Here is a 7,892-nt window from a genome sequence, read left to right as displayed (position 1 = left end):
TTCTGCCGGGCGATCCGGACATTGTTCTCTCTTGTCCTCTGCGTGTAGAGGTGTGTACTCTGGGGAAGATCCCTTCCCAGTTGCTTTTCCGTCTCGGCAAAGCGCTTTGCTGCCGTCATGATGGCATCCCATGTTGATGGCATGCCATCCTTACCCGTCAATGTGCGGATAAGTTCTGGGTATTCGGCGCCTTGGATGAAGGCGGCGCGAACCAGATCCTCACTTATGTTGCCGAGACTTAGCTTTTTGGAGTTGAAGCGGGTGATGAAGTCTAGTAAAGATTCATCCTCCTCTCTCACGCAGTTGAGGATCGTCCACTGCTCTTCAGTGTACTTCCTCTGTTGGCTGAATTGCTGGCTGAACTTGTTCTGAAAGTCCGCCCAGTCATATATGTGGTGGATCGGTAAACGATCGAACCATGCCCTGGCCGCTCCGACCAGAGTCATCTGGAACATGTAGCACCACGTGGGTTCCGTCCAGTTGCTGACGGTAGCCCCCGCAATGAACCTGTTCAAATGGTCGTCTGGGTCGGATAGACCATCATAAGTGCCAATGTTGGACATCTGTTTGGCACTTCTCGGGGCGATTGCTTCCGCAATGTCCCTTGCAAATTTTGACTTTCCTGCATTCGTAGCAGTCGGTCTAAAGGTTTTGGAGAAGTCACGCGGGTTTCTCTCCGCATTTGTTGGTTTAAAGGCTTCCCCAAAATTCCTTTTTGGCTGGGAGTCCGTTTCCTTACGCTTCCCTTTCGCCTTATGGCGAGGGTTTGCGTCGGTATCGGACTCCTCCCTCTCGTCGTCCGAGTACTCGCCCTCGCTGTTCATAATGAGGTGTTGGCGAGTACTGCCGAATTCGTCAGCCTGTTGAACTGAACGCAAGCGTTCGTCCAATTCAGCTTGGAACTCTTTCTGACGTGCTTCGGCCCACGCCTTCACTTGATCTAGTGTTTGGCGAGGGACCCTCGTTCGTTTTTCCAGCTGGGTATCGGTGAACCCCAGTGGAATATTTACTGCACTTGCCCCGGCTTGGGTAGTCGGGGTAGTGTTCGTAAGGATTGTATAACCGCCGGTGTTCCCCCCAGTTGCTAGGGTTGTTACCGGGGTTTCTTGGTCGGTTACTGGCTTTTGGACCGGAGTAACGTTAACCATTTCTTCAAAAAATTTGAAAAAACTAAATTAGTTCTAGCTTTTATGCACGGATGGCGCCAATGAAGAAACACTAAGTGACCCGGTGCAGATTATAGATAATCTGGGGGTTAAGTAATGTTTCCCACGAGAATGAGGTCCAACAGAGACGGTTGTTCTTCAGGGGACCTGCAAAACAAACACCGTAAGCTCGTCACTGAGAAGGGGGGGTTCCTCCTTGTGACCACCCTCCGGCGTGAGAATCAGACTAGATTGCTCTGAATATAAGTGTATATTAAGAGATTGCTAGATAACTGGATAGCAGATGATCTTACCATTCCAAGATGTTGGAGTATTTATAGCCGAATGTAGGTTTCCTAGAAGGTACAGCCGGCTGAATAGTATTCCTGTTCTACCAACAGTGGATTATGCACAGGCCATACTGGTTGGTGGATAGGTTACGGCCAACAGTAACAAAGTCGGCTGCACTATTCCACCAACTGTAGATTATGCACGTCCCACCTACTGTGGATTATACGCAGGCCATGCTGGTTGGTGAATAGGTTACGGCCAACAGTAACACTATTCTACCAACTGTAGGCTACGCACGCCCCTCAGTAAGAGTTGGTGAGTAGGCAGCGGCTAATAGTGACAAACAGTACTAGAGGGTGCTCCTCCTCGTACTGTTGTCGGTGAGCTGTCACCCTGTGATTGGCTCATGGGTTGTTCTGGTCAGATTGTCTGTCCTATCCATACCTTGGTAGGTATAGTACAAAAGATCTTTCAGAATCATACGGACTGGCTCATTTTGGCGGGATTGTTCCCGCCTTGCTCATTCCTTCATGTGACTACTGAAGTAGCTATTGCCTTGTGCGTGTAGCCCTGCTGTCTGCGGGTAGCCTTCCCTGATGGCTTGTATCCGCAACTGCAGGAACAGGCGGGGTACTTCACCATTGGGAGGCTTTCCCTGCGTGTACAGCTTGCGTACTGCGCGTAAGATTCTATGAGCATGGTGGGTCCTGCGGGAGCAGATGGCCTTTGCGCAGACGTCCCTGTTCAAGGTGAGTCTTGCGGGACCAGCTGGTCTCTGTTGGGACCTACCTCTTCAGTTATATCACTTATTTGGTTTACCATTTATACTGTATTTCATAGATAATATTATGAAGGGTTTTCCTATAACTTTTTCTATTGTTACACTCTCGCCACAACGAAGGGGCTTAATAATCATTTTTACGACTTTTGTTTTTAGTTGTTTAGATTAAACAAGCGGTCTATGTTTACTTTTCATGTGTAGTGTGTGGTTGTTACGACAAGATTATGAAGACGTTGAATATGCTATTAAATCTATATCTATTTATATTATATATAAAGCATGAGTTAGGTACCTCTTAAATTTTAAAATGTAACAAACTCATTGCTTTATGTACAACACACAATGCTTCTAAAATATAGTTATTAGGGGTAATTAAGTCTTTAGTCATAACTAATTATTACGTAACCTCTATTCTTTCAAAATACAATTACAACTTTGGTCATTTAAGTTCACTACTTTTTTATCAATTTAAATAATAATTACTCATATACCCCCTAATTCAAAACCAACTACCCCGCATGTTTTTAACACCAATTACTTTTTCATACGTTAATATTTTTTCAAATACATTACACCATAAAAACGAGCATTTTATTCTCATTAATTTGAGTATGATATTGCTATAGTTTTTTAGTTTTTAAATAATATCATGTTACGTGATGACCATTTAGAACCGGCAACATGTCGAGTTGGGCGAGCTTAGGTCATTTTGTACAACTGGATTAGGGTCGAAATGAGTCGATACAAAATCATAGTTAATTAGGTTCGGATCAGTACAAGTTCGAGTAGAAAGGGGGCATGTCAGAATGATGTCAAGTCACAACGGGTTTAGGGCCAAAACGGTTTGGTTTAAAAAATGATTTAATTTGAATGATATTGCTATAGTTTTTTAGTTTTAAAAAGTTAACATGTTACGTAATTACCATTTAGAACCGGCAAAACGAGTGGACGAGCTTGGGTCATTTATAAAACTAGATTAGGATCGAAATGAGTTGATACAAAAATAATTAATTAGGTTCAAGTTTGTATGAGTTCGAGTAGAAAGGGGACAAGTCAGAATGATGTCGAGTCAGAACGGGCATGGGGCCATAACAGGTTGATTTAAAAAATTATTTATTTGAAATTATTGTATATTTTAGCGTTACTTCTTGATTTTCGTCACTGATTACGCAAATGTTGTTGTTTACATGTACTAGGGCCGATAAATGCGTGTCCAGCACCACCTAACGCACATAGTCCATGCATGGTAAGCTCTAAACCCAACGGTCGCACCGGTAATCGGCATGAATTACACTTTTGGTGTTGGTTAAGCATGTTTTAATGTCAGTCCAGTGCATTCCGGTCCGGTTATGCGTGTTCAATCCTTGGTTGCACGCAGCTGGCTTTGCATGAGCTACGTGTCCAATTTCAGTCTACGTGCGCACAGTCATCAAATGACCTATGTACCGAAAAAGAATATGAGTTCAATGTCAAGTTGCATGCACTCCGCTGCATCGCGCGGGCACTTATTTAGTTAAAAATAAATACACACAAGTATGCGATGTGACTGATTCATGTTGGCCAAGATTTTTTATGTGGAAAGGAATCTACCGTGCTATACATATATATATATATATATACACCTCTCTTGTCTTCCCACCGTCCGTCCTACTTGGCCGGAAAACATTCACTTCCACCATAAACTCCGGCAATAAGGAACACAGAGTTTCTCTAGGTTAGTAGATCTCTATACCTCCTTACAGTCTTCCTCGACTACTGTATTAAATTCCCATCGGTTGTTGTTTCCGGATCCAATTTTAACGCTCAAAAGTCAAAACTGTGTGTTCATGTATACTGTAAATGATTATTTTTCTTAACATTCGTTTAACCTATTTGACTTTTTTTTTTGTTAATTTTGCTTCATGTTGTACTTTTTCAGGTTTTAAGTATTAATCTCAACTTCTTTCCATGACAACTAAAATGGCGAGTAGGTGTTTGAATCCATCACAACACACCCTAGCCTATGCAATATCATCGCAGTCGTCAAAACGACAGCGTTTCACTCACCTCCTTCTCAAGTCAACCATACACGGAACCAATTTGATTACAAAACAATCAAAGTCAACGAGAAACCACCGGCCGGTCAAACGAGCTGTCACAGAATATTCCTACGACGTTTTCGGTTATTGTGCAGTGAAGAGGGCATTTTCGTCCATGGTTTTTATAATCCGAGAGCTTCAAAGCTTCACAATTCAGATCCGAGAGCTTTTGTTCTACGAAGATTTACAGGAGATATTAATTAGGGTTCAGAACGAGATGAACGCCTCTTTTGTTTGGCTATTCCGGCAAGTGTTCTCTCAAACGCCTACTTTAATGGTGTACGTCATGATCCTCTTAGCCAATTACAGCGTCCACTCAATGTCACACAATTTCACCACCTCCGCATCACCACCGCCGCCGTGGAAGCTAGTTATCGGAAGTTTGATTCTTCATCGATTAAGACATTTTCTACGAAATCCGGTGGAAACAACGGCGGCGGTGGGAAGTTACCGGCGGTTGGCGGTGGAAGTGACGGTTTTGATCGGTCGTTGACGTGGAGTTGGATTGTGGAGGAAGCTGATAGGATGCAGAGTGTGATTGATCGGGAGATGATGAGTGGGTTTGTGGCTCCGGTGACGGCGAGAATCGAGGAAGAAGATGTGGAGGAGTATGTACGGACGGAGGTTGTGTATCAAGCGGGTTTGTTGAAAGAACCCGATAACCCGCTGCTTTTGGCTAATTATGCTCAGTTTCTCTACCTCGTGGCGCGTGATTACGACAGGTATTAAAATATTAACATTTTCTTTTATAATGGCGATTTTCTTTAATTTAGGAGTTTTTTATCAAACTGGGTTACGGGAGAAAGTATTTACCAAAATAGGAATTTTGAAAAGTATTTAACAAAATAGGTATTTAGATAAACTTATCTTTCTCATTCCTAATTATTTTATTCATACTTTTTTTTTTAATTCAAGAAAGATAAACAATAAAGTAAATTAAAAAGTAATAATTAAACTAACTTATCTATACTATACTTTTCTTTCATCGTAAAATAGTTCAAGAAGATATCAATATATGTTATTTGATTAAAAAGGTCACTACGAACAAACAAATTTTTATACTTTTTTCTTCGTTATATTTCGGGTAAGATTGTTGTTGAAACTAAAGGGTTTTTTTTTCTTGTAAGGTTTACAAGTATCAATATTGTACCATACTAAGATAAACCAAAATAATTTTAACGAACCAGACCGGTACTGATGTCGGTGTACCCACATTCACTTTTATGATCTTTGTAGTTATGTTTATTTTTTATTTTGGACATTCTGAAACGAAGTTTTTTTTTAAAATAATATAGTTTTTTGATACCGTACTAGTATTGATAACAAACCAAACCGATTCTGACTTAACAACATTGATACAAATATCGATATTAAGTTCAATTCAAATATTAATCACCCTCAATATAAAAAAAATTTGTAAAAATAATAATAATAATAATAATAATGCAATAATAAAAAAACAACAAAAATAAACAAAAACCAGCACTTGAAACAGCTTTAAAAACAATTTTTTGAAGTGCTTTCGTAAAAATGTGACGGAATGTAAAAATGTAAATTTTGTTTTTTAATTCATACTCTTTATTATCTTGAATTAAAAAAATAATAGAAATTATATTTATCTAATGACATTAGGAGTGAGAAAAGTAAGTTTATACAAAAAACCTAGTTTGGTAAATAGTTTTCAAACTCCCTATTTTGGTAAATATTTTTTGCCCACACCCTATTTTAGTAAAAAACTCTTAATTTAGTGTATAGTATTTTTCAAATTTGAAGAGTACGCGGCCTGTCCAACTCTGACCAGATACTTAATTATCTTATATTTTATAATTTTAATTCTTTTTTTCTTTTAAAATGCTAATATTTCTCTTAAATGTTTATGTTTATTCACCAAAGTGTAAGTGTTCACTTAAATGATGCGGGCTCGAGTTATATTGAGTTGGTTTTAAGTGGTTTTTAAGAGTTGATATTTGCTTAATTTTTAAATGATAATTAAATACCATCATATTTCTATTAATATGAACTAGACTTTTTTTATTCTTTTTTGTCATGGTTATCGGAGGAATATTCGTAGTTTGATTTGGTCGTTGATGATGAAAATGTTAACTGGACACTATTTATGATTTTGAAAAAAGACAAACAGCATTAGCTTGATTTGTTGAGTTGGGCAAAAAGGCTAGTATTCACGGTTTGATTTTAACGGTTTAGCAGTTTAAACAAAAGTTGTTTTCTTACAGTTTACGACAATGTTCATAAGATTTTTTACCTAGGATGAATTCATTTTTCATTTCAATGGTTCGATTGGTTTCTAACAGTTTACGACAATGTTCATAAGTTTTTTTTACCTACGGGCTACGGATTATAACTAGGACATGAATTCATTTTTCTTAAAAAAACCTTTCTATAGAAAAAACCAACAAATTGACGGGACCACCGGACCCCATCTCCTGATTCTAGCCAATGCAAACATTTAAATATATAAAGAAATGTCTCTTGTCAATCTTTTTTTCTCACATGTGGGGTTTCAACAACATGTGGTGGTTTTACAAAGTTGATGTTTATTTTTCAACTTTCTTCTATATTTTTGCACGTCACGTTAAATTTACATACATTTTGTCAAACAGAGCCGAGGACTACTTCAAAAGGGCTTCTATGGTTGAACCCAAGGACGCAGAAGCATTAAACAAATACGCAAGTTTTCTATGGCTAGTTCGAAAAGATTTGTGGGCTGCCGAAGAGACTTACTTGGAGGCAATTTCAGCCGATCCTAATAACTCTTATTATGCTGCCAACTATGCACATTTCCTATGGAATACCGGAGGTGAAGACACATGTTTCCCTCTTGATTCATCAGATGATACGTTTTTGAGTGACGTGTAAATTAAAAACCGTCGTACAAGGTTCAGGTTTTTTTTTTTGGTAAAGGGGACTAGACATGGTAAAGGTTCGGGTTCGGGTTTAGCTTAGATAGTTGGGGTAATAAACGATTTGGAGGCGAATTGGTCGTTTCATGGTGATAGGGTATTATTTTTCTTTTTTGTACAATTTTGGTTTTCCACTCAAAAGGGAAGAAAGTTGTAATTAAGTTTTTTTATTTATAAATTTATAGGAATAATGAAATTGAGCAAATGGAAAGTTTTGTCGTGCATTAAAGGTATTAATTTATTTTGTTTGTTTTAGTTTTTTTAACAAATAAAAACATGTGTTAATTGATAAAACTCCGGAAAATTGTAATATGACACATTATACGCATGCCCAATTTATAATAAAAACAATATAATATGCATGTACTTAGTAATTTACTTACGGATATAACAATAACTGGACGCCATTGTATCCCGGAGGGTTGTTCATGTAAAACTATAATCTCATGTCTCATTTTGGCAAAGATGGTGCCTGAACATGAATAAACGAACTTCACATGTGTCTTGTCTGCCAAGATTCCAGAGATGCCCGACATACTCTGCCACGACATCGTCTTTGTTTAGACAGTTATTATACAGTGTTAACATAGTTTTGTATAAAATTCCGTCTGGGCTACCTTGGTGTCTAATGGTGCCTCGTGGGTTTTGCATCAACATATGATTGTTATTACTATAA

General features: G+C 38.5%; 1 pseudogene across 1 annotated transcript; it reads left to right on the top strand.

The window, feature by feature from the left end:
- Positions 1 to 4,370: 4,370 nt before the first annotated feature.
- Positions 4,371 to 7,409, top strand: LOC143631272 (uncharacterized; annotated as a pseudogene). Its single transcript, XR_013153317.1, has 2 exons — positions 4,371 to 5,017; positions 6,917 to 7,409. The product of XR_013153317.1 is annotated as an uncharacterized LOC143631272 (transcript).
- The last annotated feature ends 483 nt before the right edge of the window (positions 7,410 to 7,892 follow it).

This window comes from Bidens hawaiensis, unplaced genomic scaffold, assembly GCF_021521415.1.
Source record: "Bidens hawaiensis isolate Kalapana, Puna unplaced genomic scaffold, B.hawaiensis_p1.1 tig00006055_1, whole genome shotgun sequence".
In the NCBI taxonomy this organism is placed as follows: domain Eukaryota; kingdom Viridiplantae; phylum Streptophyta; class Magnoliopsida; order Asterales; family Asteraceae; genus Bidens; species Bidens hawaiensis.
The sequence above is the reverse complement of the archived record's forward strand: the minus strand, read 5'-3'. Positions and strand labels throughout refer to the sequence as shown.